This window comes from Arachis ipaensis, chromosome B4, assembly GCF_059453495.1.
Source record: "Arachis ipaensis isolate K30076 ecotype BB chromosome B4, ASM5945349v1, whole genome shotgun sequence".
Lineage (NCBI taxonomy): Eukaryota > Viridiplantae > Streptophyta > Magnoliopsida > Fabales > Fabaceae > Arachis > Arachis ipaensis.
Genome location: NC_142439.1, coordinates 123,885,372 through 123,901,918, shown reverse-complemented (window position 1 = coordinate 123,901,918; position 16,547 = coordinate 123,885,372). Strand labels below are relative to the sequence as shown.

General features: G+C 37.2%; 1 non-coding gene across 1 annotated transcript; it reads left to right on the top strand.

Moving 5' to 3' along the window:
- Nucleotides 1–9,060: 9,060 nt before the first annotated feature.
- LOC148569066 (small nucleolar RNA R71) lies at nt 9,061–9,168 on the top strand. The gene has a single exon (XR_015881652.1). It is a non-coding gene; the product is annotated as a small nucleolar RNA R71 (small nucleolar RNA).
- Nucleotides 9,169–16,547: the final 7,379 nt, after the last annotated feature.

The following is a 16,547-nucleotide window of genomic DNA, read 5'->3' as shown; positions in this document are numbered from 1 at the left end:
TTTTCTTGGATTTTGGTTTCTTCTGTGTGCTGTCTTTATTTGCTTTCAATTTGGTGCGGTTCAGTTCTATCTTAACTAGAAACAAAACTGTATGAGTGACACAACAAAATACCTACACCGAAATTTAAGCAAACTTCAGATTTTACATAATAATGTAGTGTTGTCTTTAGCATATAATATAATATAAATAAATATTAGTGTCCTTAGAACCGAACCGGACCGGATAATTTGACCGATAATTAATAAAAAACCGATCATCTATCTAGTTCGATTCATGTTCAAAATCCGCTTGCAAAAAAACTAGTGAAAAAAGCCAGTAAAATCGGTAGTAAACCAATAACATAAACAGATTCATTCATTACCTAGTGGGGGCAAGTGTCCCATTGGAATTTAAAAAATTACTGGGTACTTCTCATTAAAAAAAGTTAGTTGCCCTCACTTTCAAAATAATTTTGACCTCATTCCGAATCTGAAATTCCTAACCCTTCTCTTTCTCCCCCTTTTCAATTTTTGTCTCTGCTCTACAGCCCCGCGTGACTGTCGTCGGCTCGCGGCCTACCTCCTGACCTGCCCCACATCACTGTCGAGGTGTCGGGGCTTGCTACCATGCAGCTTTTTCCTTGCATCGCTCAGTCGTTGCTCGCCTGCTCCTTGTTTCTGCATTCCACTTTGTCTCTCGCCAATCGATCATCATCGTTTCTCGCGGTCTCGCCACTCGTCCACGGCCCACTCCATCATTGTGTCTCGCCACTCTATCATCGATTCATCGTTTCTGAGTGTCTCGCTACTCCGTCGTCGTTTCTGCGTCTCTGACTCGCCTCTCCAGTTTTCAGTTGCTTCAAGCATCGCCACACCGGTTGCACGCACCTCTTCAGTCTTCAGCTTCTCCTTCTCGAGTAGTTGGTACATTTACAGATAACAGATTTACTAATGACTAATTTGCTTGCTTCATTGCTTTGATTTGGTATTTTGTTTAGTAAAATTTCATTTTATCTTATTTAGGAAGAAGAATTTGATTTTGATGAAGATGGTGTAAAACTGTGAATTTGTTGCTGTTTGAATAATTGGATGATTTATGTTTGTGTATATTGACGTATAATTGAATTAGGATATTGCACTTTGCTACTGTTGAAAATTAATGTGAATGATTTTTATAGTGAATTTTCTTATTGGAAAATGCTATAAGATGAGGAACATATATAGAAAGAGAGACATTTGATTATATTGATAATAAAAAGATTATTCAATCTTTTCAAAATATGAACCTCAGAAGAATGAAATTCTAAATTATTTGTTATTATTTTGAATTATTATATTATTATTTTAATTTGTTGGTTAAATAATTTGAAGAGTAATCATATTTTATAAGGGGAATACTCACATGATGATATCTTCATATGAAGATGACATTGTGAATTCTTAGATGGTTAATCTAACATATTTAGTCAAACATATTAACTCATCTAATGGTCTACAATGCTATCTTCATGTAAAGATATCATCATGAGAGTATCTACCATTTTATAATACTATAGTACAATTATAAAAATTATTATTATATTATGTATATTTTACTCTATTAACAAAATTTTTTGGATCCGTCATTGTCGATAAACCGAGTAAATTATTATGAATTTTTTCGATTTTTACATTTTTTAAATTAAAAAAAATCAAAAAAGAAAAATAAATAAAAGACCAGAGAGAAGTAAAGGAAGAAAATCTTGCGGTATTGTCGCTGAGGTAGACAGAGAGAGAAAGGAGGTGAAAGGAAGAGGAAGAAAAGAGAAAGTATATATGTAGAAGACAAATGTGATGTGAAAAACTTAGACAAAAATAAACTATAGAAAAGTTCAATTGAAATCTCAAAGAAAAGAGAAGGTGAAAAAATATGAAAAAAAAAAGAGAGGAAGGAGGAGTAAAGACAATGCAGTAAAAAGAAAAAACTTTCACAAAAAATGAAAAATGATTAGAAAAGAGAAAAAAAAAGATTAAACTTATGATATGAGAGATAAATGATTTTACTTTTATGCTAATTTCCCACAAATCCTCAACTTCTTTATTTTTATTAGGCTAACTTCTTTTTATCTCTCTCTTTAAAATCTCTCTACTATTCTAATAAGTTTTGCTCTTTTAAAATTTTTAATTCTTTTGAATTTTGAATTTTTATGAGTATATAAAACTTTATATTTTAATATAATATTGTATTAAATAATATTATTTTTTTTAAATTGATTAATCATAATTGATCTATTAGATTTTTAAACAAATTATTTAATCGGTTTAATAATAAATTTTTTTGTCTAAGATAGGTAATTTTATTAAAATAAAGAAAGGTCTAAATTTGGACAACAGGTAAGAAAAAATTAGAATAGTTCCACTAGAAGCTAACTAAGAAAAATGGCTATTACAAATTGAGGAAAAAGCAATTAGAAAAAATATTAGGTCGTCCTCTTTCTCTCATCTACCATTATCTGTGCTAGCTCCAAGCTGAGAGATGGTGATCGACGAGATTCTTCAAATACCAGTTCATTTCTTGCCTTCCAAAGCTGCCACAGTAAGTTGGCCACCAGTTCGAGCTTTTCATTTGGCTCTGCGTTGCTCTTGACCTTCTCCATGGTGCTGACCTACCATCACCATTGGTACGCAGAATTGTGATCTCTGGTAATGGCTCCAAATAAACTTGGTGCTCTAATCTTAATTCATAAATTGTCACAACTCTGTGTAGCTGACCAGCAAGTGCACTGGGTCGTCCAAGTAATACCTTACGTGAGTAAGGGTCGATCCCACGGAGATTGTTAGTATGAAGCAAGCTATGGTCATCTTGTAAATCTCAGTCAGGCGGATTCAAATGTGATTGGATTAGATAATTAAAAGATAAATACTTAATTAAATAATAAAGGATAGAAATACTTATGTAGATTCATTGGTAGGAATTTCAGATAAGCGTATGGAGGTACTGTATGGCTCTAGGACGTCTGCTTTCCTACTGCTTCCATCCAATCCTTCTTACTCCTTTCCATGGCAGGCTTTATGTTGGGCATCACCGTTGTCAATGGCTACATCCCGTCATCTCAGTGAAAATGGTCCAAAATGCTCTGTCACAGCATGGCTAATCATTTGTCGGTTCTCGTTCATACTGGAATAGGATTCTCCATCCTTTTGCGTCTGTCACTACGCCTAGCACTCGCGAGTTTGAAGCTCGTCACAGTCATTCGATCATTGAATCCTACTCGGAATACCACAGACAAGGTTTAGACTTTTCGGATTCTCATGAATGCCGCCATCAATCTAGCTTTATACCACGAAGATTCTGATTAAGGAATCCAAGAGATACACATTCAAGCTTGTTTGCATGTAGAACGGGAGTGGTTGTCAGGCACGCGTTCATAGGTGAGAATGATGATGAGCGTCACATAATCATCACATTCATCATGTTCTTGGGTGCGAATGAATATCTTAGAATAAGAATAAGCATGAATTGAATAGAAAGTAGTAGTAATTGCATTAATACTCGAGGTACAACAGAGCTCCACACCTTAATCTATGGAGTGTAGAAACTCTACCGTTGAAAATACATAAGTGATAAAGGTTCAGGCATGGCCGAGAGGCTAGCCCCCCTAAACGAGATCAATAGTCTCCTAAGATGGAGAATGGAAATAAAACTGAGACCAAAGATGATCTGAAGATACAAATACAATATTAAAAAGTTCTATTTATACTAAACTAGTTACTAGGGTTTATAGAAGTAAGTCTAAGTGCAGAAATCCACTTTCGGGACCCACTTTGGTGTGTGCTTGGGCTGAGCTTTAGCTATTCACGTGCAGAGGCTATTTCTGGAGTTGAACGCCAGGTTGTAACCTGTTTCTGGCGTTCAACTCTGGTTCGTGACGTGTTTCTGGCGTTTAACTCCAAACTGCAGCGTATAACTAGCGTTGAGCGCCAGTTTGCGTCGTCAATTCTCGAACAAAGTATAAACTATTATATATTGCTGGAAAGCCCTGGATGTCTACTTTCCAACGCCGTTAGAAGCGCACCATTTGGAGTTCTATAGCTCCAGAAAATCTATTTCGAGTGCAGGGAGGTCAGAATCCATCAGCATCACAAACTCATAGTAAAGTCTAGAAATGTGAATTTAGCATAAAAACTAATAAAAATATCCCTAAAAGTAACTAGATCCTACTAAAAACATACTAAAAACAATGCCAAAAAGCGTATAAATTTTCCGCTCATCACAACACCAAACTTAAATTGTTGCTTGTCCCCAAGCAACTGAAAATCAAATAGGATAAAAAGAAGAGAATATACTATAAATTCCAAACTATCAATGAATATTAATTCTAATTAGAAGAGCGGGACTTGTAGCTTTTTTGCCTCTGAACAGTTTTGGCATCTCACTTTATCCTTTGAAGTTCCGAATGATTGGCATCTATAGGAACTTAGAATTTCGGATAGTGTTATTGAATCTCCTAGTTAAGTATGTTGATTCTTGAACACAGTTACTTTTGAGTCTTGGCCGTGGCCCAAAGCACTCTGTCTTCCAGTATTACCACCGGATACATACATGCCACAGACACATAACTGGGTGAACCTTTTTATATTGTGACTCAGCTTTGCTAGAGTCCCCAATTAGAGGTGTCCAGGGTTCTTAAGCACACTCTTTTTGCTTTGGATCGCGACTTTAACTGCTCAGTCTCAAGCTTTTTACTTGACACCTTCACGCCACAAGCACATGGTTAGGGACAGCTTGGTTTAGCCGCTTAGACCAGGATTTTATTCCTTTAGGCCCTCCTATCCACTGATGCTCAAAGCCTTGGATCCTTTTTATTACCCTTGCCTTTTGGTTTTAAGGGCTATTGGCTTTTTCTGCTTGCTTTTTTTTTCACTGCTTTTTCTTGCTTCAAGAATCAATTTCCATGATTTTTCAGATTGTCAATAACATTTCTCTTTGTTCATCATTCTTCAAGAGCCAACATATTTAACATTCATAAACAACAAATTCAAAAGACATATGCACTGTTCAAGCATTCATTCAGAAAACAAAAAGTATTTGTCACCACATCAATATAATTAAATTAAATTCAAAGCTAAATTCGAAACTCATGTACTTCTTGTTCTTTTGAATTAAAACATTTTTCATTTAAGAGAGGTAAAGGATTCATTGAATTATTCATAGCTTTAAGACACAGTTACTAAATACTAATGATCATGAAGTAGAGACACAAAACATAAATAAACATTTAACATAGAGAAACGAAAAACAGAGAAATTAAGAACAAGGAATGAGTCCACCTTAGTGATGGTGGCGTTTCCTTCTTGAGGAACCAATGATGTCCTTTAGCTCTTCTATGTCTCTTCCTTGTTTTTGTTGCTCCTCCCTCATTGCTCTTTGATCTTCTCTAATTTCATGGAGAATGATGGAGTGCTCTTGATGTTCCACCCTTAATTGGTCCATGTTGTGACTCAAATCTTCAAGAGAAGTGTTAAGTTGTTCCCAATAGTTGTTTGGAGGAAAGTGCATTCCTTGAGGTATCTCAGGGATTTCTTGATGATGATGAGCTTTCTCATGCGTTCCTTGGGCTTCATGAGTGGTCTCTATTGTTTGCTCCATCTTTCTTTTAGTGATGGGCTTCTCTTCCTCAATGGGTCTGTCTCCTTCTATGAAAGCTCCAGCTGAGTAACATAGATGGAAAATGAGATGAGAAAAAGCTAGCCTTGCCAAGGGAGAGGGCTTCTCGGCTATTTTGTAGAATTCAAGGGAGATGACTTCATGAACTTCTACTTCCTCTCCAATCATGATGCTATGAATCATGATGGCCTGGTCTATAATAACTTCAGACCGGTTGCTAGTGGGGATGATGGAGCGTTGGATGAACTCCAACCATCCTCTAGCCACGGGCTTGAGGTCCAATCTTCTTAGTTGAACCGGCTTGCCTTTGGAATCTATTTTCCATTGAACTCCTTCCACACATATGTCCCTAAGGACTTAGTCCAACCTTTGATTAAAGTTGACCCTTCTAGTGTAAGGGCGTTCATCTCCTTGCATCATGGGCAAGTTAAATGCCAATCTTACATTCTCCGGACTAAAATCCAAGTATTTCCCCTGAACCATTGTAGTGTAATTCTTTGGGTTTGGGTTCTTACTTTGATCATGGTTCTTAGTGATCCATGCATTGGCATAGAACTCTTGAACCATTAGGATGCCGACTTGTTGAATGGGGTTAGTTAGAACTTTCCAACCTCTTCTTTGGATTTCATGTCGGATCTCCGGATACTCATGTTTCTTGAGTTTGAAAGGGACCTCGGGGATCACCTTCTTCTTGGCCACAACATCATAGAAGTGGTCTTGATGGGCTTTGGAGATGAATCTTTCCATCTCCCATGACTCGGAGGTGGAAGCTTTTGCCTTTTCTTTCCCTTTTCTAGAGCTTTCTCCGGTCTTAGGTGCCATTAATGGTAATGGAAAAACAAAAAGCTATGCTTTTACCACACCAAACTTAGAAAATTGCTCGCCCTCGATCAAGAGAAGAAAGAAGAGAAGAAGAAGAAGAAGAAGAAAATATGGAGGGGAAGGGGAGATGTGTGTTCGGCTAAGGTGTAGAAGAGAGGGTTGTGTTGTGTGAAAATGGAGTAGAATGGAGGGGTTTATATAGGGAGGAGAGGGAGGGTAGGTTCGGCCATTTAGGGTGGGATGGGTGGAAAATTGATTTTGAATTTTGAAGGTAGGTGGGGTTTATGGGGAAGTGAAGGTGGATGTGAGTGGTAAAGAGGTGATGGGAAAGAGAGATTGAGGTGATTGGGGAAGGGTTTTTGGGGAAGAGTGTTTATGGGATTGTAGGAAAAAGGGTTGAGAAGAGGTGAGTGGAGGTAGGTGGGGATCCTGTGGGGTCCACAGATCCTGAGGTGTTCAAGGATTTACACCCTTGCACCAATTAGGCATGTAAAATGCCTTTGCATACAATTCTGGCATTTAAACGCCGAATTGATGCTTGTTCTGGGCGTTGAACGCCCATCTGTAGCATATTTCTGGCGTTGAACGCCAGTTCCATGCTTGTTTCTTCCTAGCGTCTGAACGCCCAAATGTTGCTTGTTTCTGGCGTTCAGCGCCAGAACCATGCTCTGTTCTGGCGTTGAACGCTAGCCAGATGCTCCTTACTGGCGTTTAAACGCCAGTAAGGCCTTCCTCCAGGGTGTTAATTTTTTTCTGCTGTTTTTGATTCTGTTTTTAATTTTTCTATTTTTTTCGTGACTCCACATGATCATGAACCTAATAAAACATAAAAGAACAATAAAATAAAAATAAAATTAGATAAATAATCTTTGGGTTGCCTCCCAACAAGCGCTTCTTTAATGTCAATAGCTTGACAGTGGACTCTCATGGAGCCTCACAGATGTTCAGAGCATTGTTGAGACCTCCCAACACCAAACTTAGAGTTTGGATATGGGGGTTTGACACCAAACTTAGAGTTTAGTTGTGGCCTCCCAACACCAAACTTAGAGTTTGACTGTGGGGGCTTTGGTTGACTCTGCAGTGAGAGAAGCTTTTTATGCTTCCTCTCCATGGGTACAGAGAGAGATCCTTGAGTTCTAAACACAAGGTTGTCCTTATTTAGTTGAAGGGTCAATTCTCCTCTGTCCACATCAATCACAGCTCTTGCTGTGGCTAGGAAGGGTCTTCCTAAGATGATGGATTCATCCTCATCCTTTCCAGTATCCAGGATTATGAAATCAGCAGGGATGTTCAACCTTTACTAACATGTCCTCTACTTTTCCATAAGCTATTTTCATGGATCTGTCTGCCATCTCTAATAAGAAATTGGCCTCCTGTACCTCAAGAGTTCTTAGTTTCTTCATTACAGAGAGTGGCATGAGGTTTATCCCTGACCCAAGGTCACATAGAGCCTTTTCAAAGGTCATGGTGCCTATGGTACATGGTATTAAGAACTTTCCAGAATCCTGTTTCTTCTGAGGCAATGTCAGTTGATCCAGATCACTCAGTTCATTGATGAGCAAGGGAGGTTCATCTTCCCAAGTCTCATTACCAAATAATTTGGCGTTCAACTTCATGATTGCACCAAGGTACTTGGCAACTTGCTCTTCAGTAACATCCTCATTCTTTTCAGAAGAAGAATACTCATCAGAGCTCATGAAGGGCATAAGGAGGTTTAATGGAATCTCTACGGTTTCTAGATGAGCCTCAGATTCCTTTGGTTCCTCAGATGGAACCTCCTTGTTAATCACTGGACGTTCCAGGAGGTCTTCCTCACTGGGATTTACGTCCTCTCCCTCCTTTGTAGATTCGGCCATGTTGATTATATCAATGGCCTTGCACTCTCCTTTTGGATTCTCTTCAGTATTACTTGGGAGAGTATTAGGAGGGGTTTCAGTGATTTTCTTACTCAGCTGGCCCACTTGTGCCTCCAAGTTTCTTATGGATGATCTTGTTTCACTCATGAAACTCAAAGTGGCCTTTGACAGATCAGAGACTAAGTTTGCTAAATTAGAAGTATTCTGTTCATGATTCTCTGTCTGTTGCTGAGAAGATGATGGAAAGGGCTTGCTGGGCCTGTTTCTTCCACCATTGTTAAAGCCTTGTTGAGGCTTTTGTTGATCCTTCCATGAGAAATTCGGATGATTTCTCCATGATGAATTATAGGTGTTTCCATAAGGTTCACCCATGTAATTTACCTCTGCTATTGCAGGGTTATCAGGATCATAAGCTTCTTCTTCAGAAGATGCCTCTTTAGTACTGTTGGATGCATTTTGCCATCCATTCAGACTTTGGGAAATCATGTTGACTTGCTGAGTCAACACTTTGTTCTGAGTCAATATGGCATTCAGAGCATCAATCTCAAGAATTCTCTTCTTCTGAGGCGTCCCACTATTCACAGAATTCCTCTCAGAAGTGTACATGAATTGATTATTTGCAACCATGTCAATAAGTTCTTGAGCTTCTGCAGGCGTTTTGTTTAGGTGAATGGATCCACCTGCAGAATGGTCCAATGACATCTTAGAGAACTCAGACAGACCATAATAGAATATATCCAGAATGGTCCATTCTGAAAGCATGTCAGGAGGACACCTTTTGGTCATCTGTTTGTATCTTTCCCAAGCTTCATAGAGGGATTCACCATCTTTTTGTTTGAATGTCTGAACATCCACTCTAAGCTTGCTCAGCTTTTGAGGAGGAAAGAACTTAGCCAAAAAGGCCGTGACCAGCTTATCCCAGGAGTCCAGGCTATCCTTAGGTTGTGAGTCCAACCATGTTCTAGCTTTGTCTCTTACAGCAAAAGGGAAAAGCATGAGCCTGTAGACTTCAGGATTTATTCCATTCGTCTTTCCAGTCTCACAGATCTGCAAGAATTCAGTTAAAAACTGATAGGGATCTTCTGATGGAAGTCCATGGAACTTGCAGTTTTGTTGCATTAGAGCAACTAGCTGAGGTTTCAGCTCAAAATTGTTTGCTCCAATGGTAGGAATGGAGATGCTCCTTCCATCAAACTTGGAAGTAGGTGTAGAATAGTCACCAAGCATCCTCCTTGCATTATTATTATTTTCAGCTGCCATCTCCTCTTCTTTTTCGAAAATTCCTGTAAGGTTGTCTCTGGGTTGTTGTAGTTTAGCTTCTGTTAGTTTCCTCTTCAGAGTCCTTTCAGGTTCTGGATCTGCTTCAACAAGAATGTTCTTGTCCTTGCTCCTGCTCATATGAAAAAGAAAAGAGGACTAAAGATACCGGGAATCCTCCTTGCCACTGTATAGAGGTTCCCTTGTGTGAGTAGAAGAAGAGAAGAATTCGAACTCAGAGGAGGAGGAGGGGTTCGAATTTTTGGGTGAGGAGAAGTGTTAGTAGATGAATAAATAAATAGAATGAGAAGAGGGAGAGAAGTTTTCGAAAATAATTAAAATAATAAATTAAAAATTAAAGCTAAGTTTCGAAAATAAAATTAAAATTTTAAAAATAAAATTCAAAAAATAAAAATTAAAATTAAGTTAAAAATTTAAAACAATTAGTTAATTTGAATTTTGAAAAAGAGGGAGATAATTTTCGAAAATTAGAGAGAGAAGGGTAGTTAGATGGTTTTGAAAAATATAAGAAACAAACAAAAAGTTATTTAGTTGATAAAAAAAAGATTTTGAAAATTAAATTTTGAAAATATAAGAGGTTAGAAAAGATATTTTAAAATCAAATTTTTGAAAAAGATAAAATTTTGAAAAAGATATGATATAAATTAGTTCTGAAAAAAAAAAGATTTGAATTTTAAAAATCAAAATTAATGACTTGACTCACAAGAAATCACAAGATATGATTCTAGAACTTAAAGTTTGAATATTTCTTAACAAGCAAGTAACAAACTTGAAAATTTTGAATCAAAACATTAATTGTTGATAATATTTTCGAAAATTATGAGATACAATTAAGAAAAGATTTTTGAAAAATATTTTTAAAATTTTCAAAAATAAATAAAAATGAAAAGATATGATTTTTGAAAAAAAAGATTTTGAAAAGATAAGATTTTTTTTTAAATTGAAAATTTGATTTGACTCATAAGAAACAACTAATTTTAAAATTTTTGAAAAGATCAATCCAAATTTTCGAAAATTTGAGAGAAAAAAGGAAAGATATTTCTTTTTTGATTTTTTTAAATTTTTTATGATGAGAGAGAAAAACATAAAAAAGACTCAATGCATGAAAGTTTTGGATCCAAACAAATGATGCATGCAAGAACATTATGAATGTCAAGATGAACACCAAGAACACTTTGAAGATCAAGATGAACATCAAGAACATATTTTAAAAATTTTTAAGGAAAGAAAAACATGCAAGACACCAAACTTAGAAATTTTCAATGCTTAGATGATATGAATGCAAAAATGCATATGAGAAACAAGAAAAGACAAACAACAAGAAAATATAAAGATCAAACAAGAAGACTGGCCAAGAACAACTTGAAGATTATGAAGAACATATGATGAATTTTCGAAAATTCTTGAGAAAAACTCAAACACGCAAGACACCAAACTTAAAAATTGACACTAGACTCAAACAAGAAACACAAAAATAATTTTTGATTTTATGAATCTATAAAATTTTTTTGTAATTTTTCGAAAATCATTTTTTGGAAAAACGAAAAAGGAAGAAAAATATTATTATTATTATTATTATTATTATTATTATTATTTGAAAATAAGAAATAAAAGAAAATAAAATTACCTGATCTGAGCAACAAGATGAACCGTCAGTTGTTCAAACTCGAACAATCTCCGGCAACGGCGCCAAAAACTTGGTACGCAGAATTGTGATCTCTGGTAATGGCTCCAAATAAACTTGGTGCTCTAATCTTAATTCATAAATTGTCACAACTCTGTGTAGCTGACCAGCAAGTGCACTGGGTCGTCCAAGTAATACCTTACGTGAGTAAGGATCGATCCCACGGAGATTGTTGGTATGAAGCAAGCTATGGTCATCTTGTAAATCTCAGTCAGGCGGATTCAAATGTGATTGGATTAGATAATTAAAAGATAAATACTTAATTAAATAATAAAGGATAGAAATACTTATGTAGATTCATTGGTAGGAATTTCAGATAAGCGTATGGAGGTACTGTATGGCTCTAGGACGTCTGCTTTCCTACTGCTTTCATCCAATCCTTCTTACTCCTTTTCATGGCAGGCTTTATGTTGGGCATCACCGTTGTCAATGGCTACATCCCGTCCTCTCAGTGAAAATGGTCCAAAATGCTCTGTTACAGCACGGCTAATCATCTGACGGTTCTCGTTCATACTGGAATAGGATTCTCCATCCTTTTGCGTCTGTCACTACGCCCAGCACTCGCGAGTTTGAAGCTCGTCACAGTCATTCGATCATTGAATCCTACTCGGAATACCACATACAAGGTTTAGACTTTCCGGATTCTCATGAATGCCGCCATCAATCTAGCTTTATACCACGAAGATTCTGATTAAGGAATCCAAGAGATACACATTCAAGCTTGTTTGCATGTAGAACGGGAGTGGTTGTCAGGCACGCGTTCATAGGTGAGAATGATGATGAGCGTCACATAATCATCACATTCATCATGTTCTTGGGTGCGAATGAATATCTTAGAATAAGAATAAGCATGAATTGAATAGAAAGTAGTAGTAATTGCATTAATACTCGAGGTACAGCAGAGCTCCACACCTTAATCTATGGAGTGTAGAAACTCTACCGTTGAAAATACATAAGTGATAAAGGTTCAGGCATGGCCGAGAGGCCAGCCCCCCTAAACGAGATCAATAGTCTCCTAAGATGGAGAATGGAAATAAAACTGAGACCAAAGATGATCCGAAGATACAAATACAATAGTAAAAAGTTCTATTTATACTAAACTAGTTACTAGGGTTTACAGAAGTAAGTCTAAGTGCAGAAATCCACTTCCGGGACCCACTTTGGTGTGTGCTTGGGCTGAGCTTTAGCTATCCACGTGCAGAGGCTATTTCTGGAGTTGAACGCCAGGTTGTAACCTGTTTCTGGCGTTCAACTCTGGTTCGTGACGTGTTTCTGGCGTTTAACTCCAGACTGCAGCGTATAACTGGCGTTGAGCGCCAGTTTGCGTCGTCAATTCTCGAAAAAAGTATGAACTATTATATATTTCTGGAAAGCCCTAGATGTCTACTTTCTAACGCCATTGAAAGCGCGCCATTAGGAGTTCTGTAGCTCCAGAAAATCCATTTCGAGTGCAGGGAGGTCAGAATCCATCAGCATCAGCAGTCCTTTGTCAGCCTTTCTTTCAGAGTTTTGCTCAGGTCCCTCATTTTCAGCCAAAATTCACCTGAAATCAAAGAAAAATACACAAACTCATAGTAAAGTCCAGAAATATAAATTTAGCATAAAAACTAATAAAAACATCCCTAAAAGTAACTAGATCCTACTAAAAACATACTAAAAACAATGCCAAAAAGCGTATAAATTATCCGCTCATCAGCCATCTCTCATTCAACGCTTCTGGAACATGAATTTTGGCTTTTTTCTAGGCTTCTAGGGAATCAAGACAAGTCAGTAGACAGTGGGTCACTAATTCATCTTCTTCCTCACACCTTGGACATTTTGGTTTTATGTCTAGAATTCTAGTGTGAAGCTTGCTCCGAACAGGTAACCCTTTATGCATGAATTTTCATATGAAGATTTTTACTTTTGGCAGATTTTTAAGCTTCCATATGCTTGACTAAAGAGATTTATTTCTGCAAATTTCACGAAGAAAGTCTATTGGAGGATGAAAAAATTGGAAAGTCAACCGGTATCTGGAATCCACTGAGTATCCACCATTTTTCTCTTTCATCCAGGTAACTGAATCCTCTCGTTCTTGAATTATGGTGTTGAAAATTAATTATGCAATGTATGTGCTGAATGTAATACCCTAACTACCAAAGCTCACGCTTCCGACTGCGCGACTCTGATAGGTCGGACATTACGACGACACTTATCTTATTTAATACTAAAATATGAGCCTGTTTGAAACTTTAAACCGCAATACCGCTCCCAAAAACTTTCATCCGATAACATACGTCCATAAATACCATACAACTTACAAAACTCATAAAGAGTACATCCATATATATACATAAATATATATAAATAATATTACAAACATAATCCAATACAATTCCTATCCCTCTTACAGAATATCTCAAGATAAAGGCGAGGGTACAAATAATAGTCTAAAGCAATACAGAGCATTTCAACCACAACTAAAAGAACTCTTCGTAACTTCTGCGCCCATATCCTGAAAGGGGAAAAATATAGGGGGGTGAGAACATCATCCTCGAAAGGGTTCTCAGTAGAGGGTTTTGGGAATTACTGTAATAGGATACATGAAGATAAACCGTACCAGTGATTAATAACCTTCTTATGCCTCTTTTCAAAAACACGGTTTTCAATAAAAGTAAAGTCAAAAATCTTTACTGAAAGAGGAACCATTCAATTCTCAAAACTCAAAAGCCTTTCAAAACGGTTTAGCTATGCGGAACCAAAATAGCCTTTCATAATTTTATTCCAAACCAGAAGCACAAAACCGAAATCAACCATCAGTTCATCTCTTTCCAACCACGGCCCTAGGCCCAAACAATCCAACCAACAACCAGTCACCACAAATCCAACAGAGTCCCAGATGCAAACACAGATAGGAAGTTCAAGCACAAACAAACAGTTATTACAAGTAGAACAGTTAGCAATTAATCACATAGGCAAACCAAGTATAATATGCACACCCAACCAATGTCACACAAATGCATATGATGCATGCCTGTCCCTAGTGGCTGATGATATCATCTGTCGGTTATAGAGCCAACCCGACAAGTCCTGGTAGCTAACCATTGGACTGTCCCTCTGTCGTGCATCCCCAACTCGAGTTATACTCATCATAAACTTGATCATAATCATGATCCATATCCATCACCCTCACTGGTGAATATTTACGGGGGCGAGCTCATCCGGGCCTTTCACAGTGCCCGGCCACACTTACGACATAGGGTCAACAGAGTATCAAGTCTCGACCCGGAGCACGTGGTGGCTAGCCACTGCTACTACCCAGGGAAACTCGTATCTCAGATAGTGGAAGTGCAACATTCACATTTATCAATGATTCAGCATAAACATGCATTCAATCTCATCCATGGATCAACATCCATCTCAGCCATCCGGCTCGCGGTTCAGTCCAGAACCAGCCAATATTCATATCATACACAGCCATTTCGGCTCACGGTTCAATCCAGAACCAACCAATATGTATAATCATACACAGCCATTCCGGCTCACAACAAAACAGCACTTCCACCATTCAACATCATTAAATTCATAAAGTCGGCATTTAAGCCATAAATCATTTTCTCAATTCATTTCACTTTGAAATCGAGTTTCAACTCTTTTCAGCCCTGGCTTTAGAAATCTCATTTCTCAAATCATCTCAGGCTCATAAGCCGAATTTACTCAAAGTGAGTTCCCTTTTTAAAACAAAGCCACTCTCGGCATTCTCTTTCCAAAACTTCCAAAACCATGGCAAGTTAAGGATTTGTTTCACAGTATTCAAAATCATCCATCCAACGATGGGATTTTATAACAAAAGTTTTTCGGCAGAGTCCCAAGTCTTTAGGGGAGAATAATAAAACTCAATTTTGCCAAGTTCATTTAAATTCATTAAAAACCTTGGCTTCCTGATTTGAGTAATAAAATAGAATCTAAGCCAAACCGAGTCACATAATCATTTACTTCTTTCAAAGGCTTTTCCTTTTACTTAAACAAAAACCAGCTTCAACCCCATGAGGGATTCTAAAGCATTTCAACTGCTCAGAAACTGTTTTAGTCTTGCTAAAATTCAAAACTCGAGGAGTACTTAAACCTTTCCGAAAACACTTTAAAATGAGACTTGTCAATAGACACTCGGGTCCTTTCAAAACCATTGAAACTTCTTTAATTGAAAACCCCAAGTCAAATTCGAAGGCATAAACCTTTTTCACATTCCAACGGCCTTAAGGCATAAGTTTCGTTTAAATAAATTGTTCACAAAGGAAATGTAATACCTTTCTTGAGAAACAAGACTAAATCATAGTTTCCTTTTTAATAACTCATTTCAAAGGCATGAATCATCCTTTTCTTGATAATTCAAATAGAATAGTAGAAGTCTTTAACTCATCATTATTTCAGACAATATTTCAATAAAGACTCGGATTTTATAAAAATTTCGACAGCATCTCCCCTAAAACTTGGACTTTTGCCACCCGGTTCGGGTCCCCACTAAACCGTTTCTCATTTCTTTTCAACAGCTCAAAACCAGAAATCAATTCAAAGCAAGCTAAATCCAACAGTCGCCTCAATGGCATATCTCAAGGAAACCATTTCAAAATTAGCTCAATATCAACTGATTTAACTCATTTCCAAAGCTTTAAAGAAACGGCTCACTAACAAATCATTTGTCCAAAACCGAGTCGATTAAAGTAAACCAGGCTAAATTCAAAAGTGCATTCAACTTCTCCAATCATCAAAATAATTAACTCAAATCAAATCAATCCTCAACGGATTAAACTTAGATTTCAAATCTTTAAAGAATCAACTTCAAACATTACAATTCACAAAGCCGCACAACAATTCAGCCAAACCAACATCCATAATCATTCGAGTCAACCAAATAATACATAAAGCAGATACAATCACCAAATACTCAATATCTCACATCAGTATCCATATGTAATAATTCCAATACATAAAACATAGTTTTTAGAAAGCGCCCCTACCTCAAAACGCAAATCCATAACTCAAACGCGCCACAAAGTCCTTTCCGCCTCGACCCGAAATCCACAACCACAATTCCGGCAGCCAAAACCTCAGCTTCCAGTCACGTTCGCAATAACCATAGCAACACTAATCGTAACATACAATAATCAGGACTCTACCCCACATTATCAAAACTCGTATTCATTAACCGAACACAACAGAATACTAACGCGAGATCATTCGAAACATAATTTCTTACCGAAACAACACAATGAGGCAACTACGATTTCGAACCGGCCCGGCA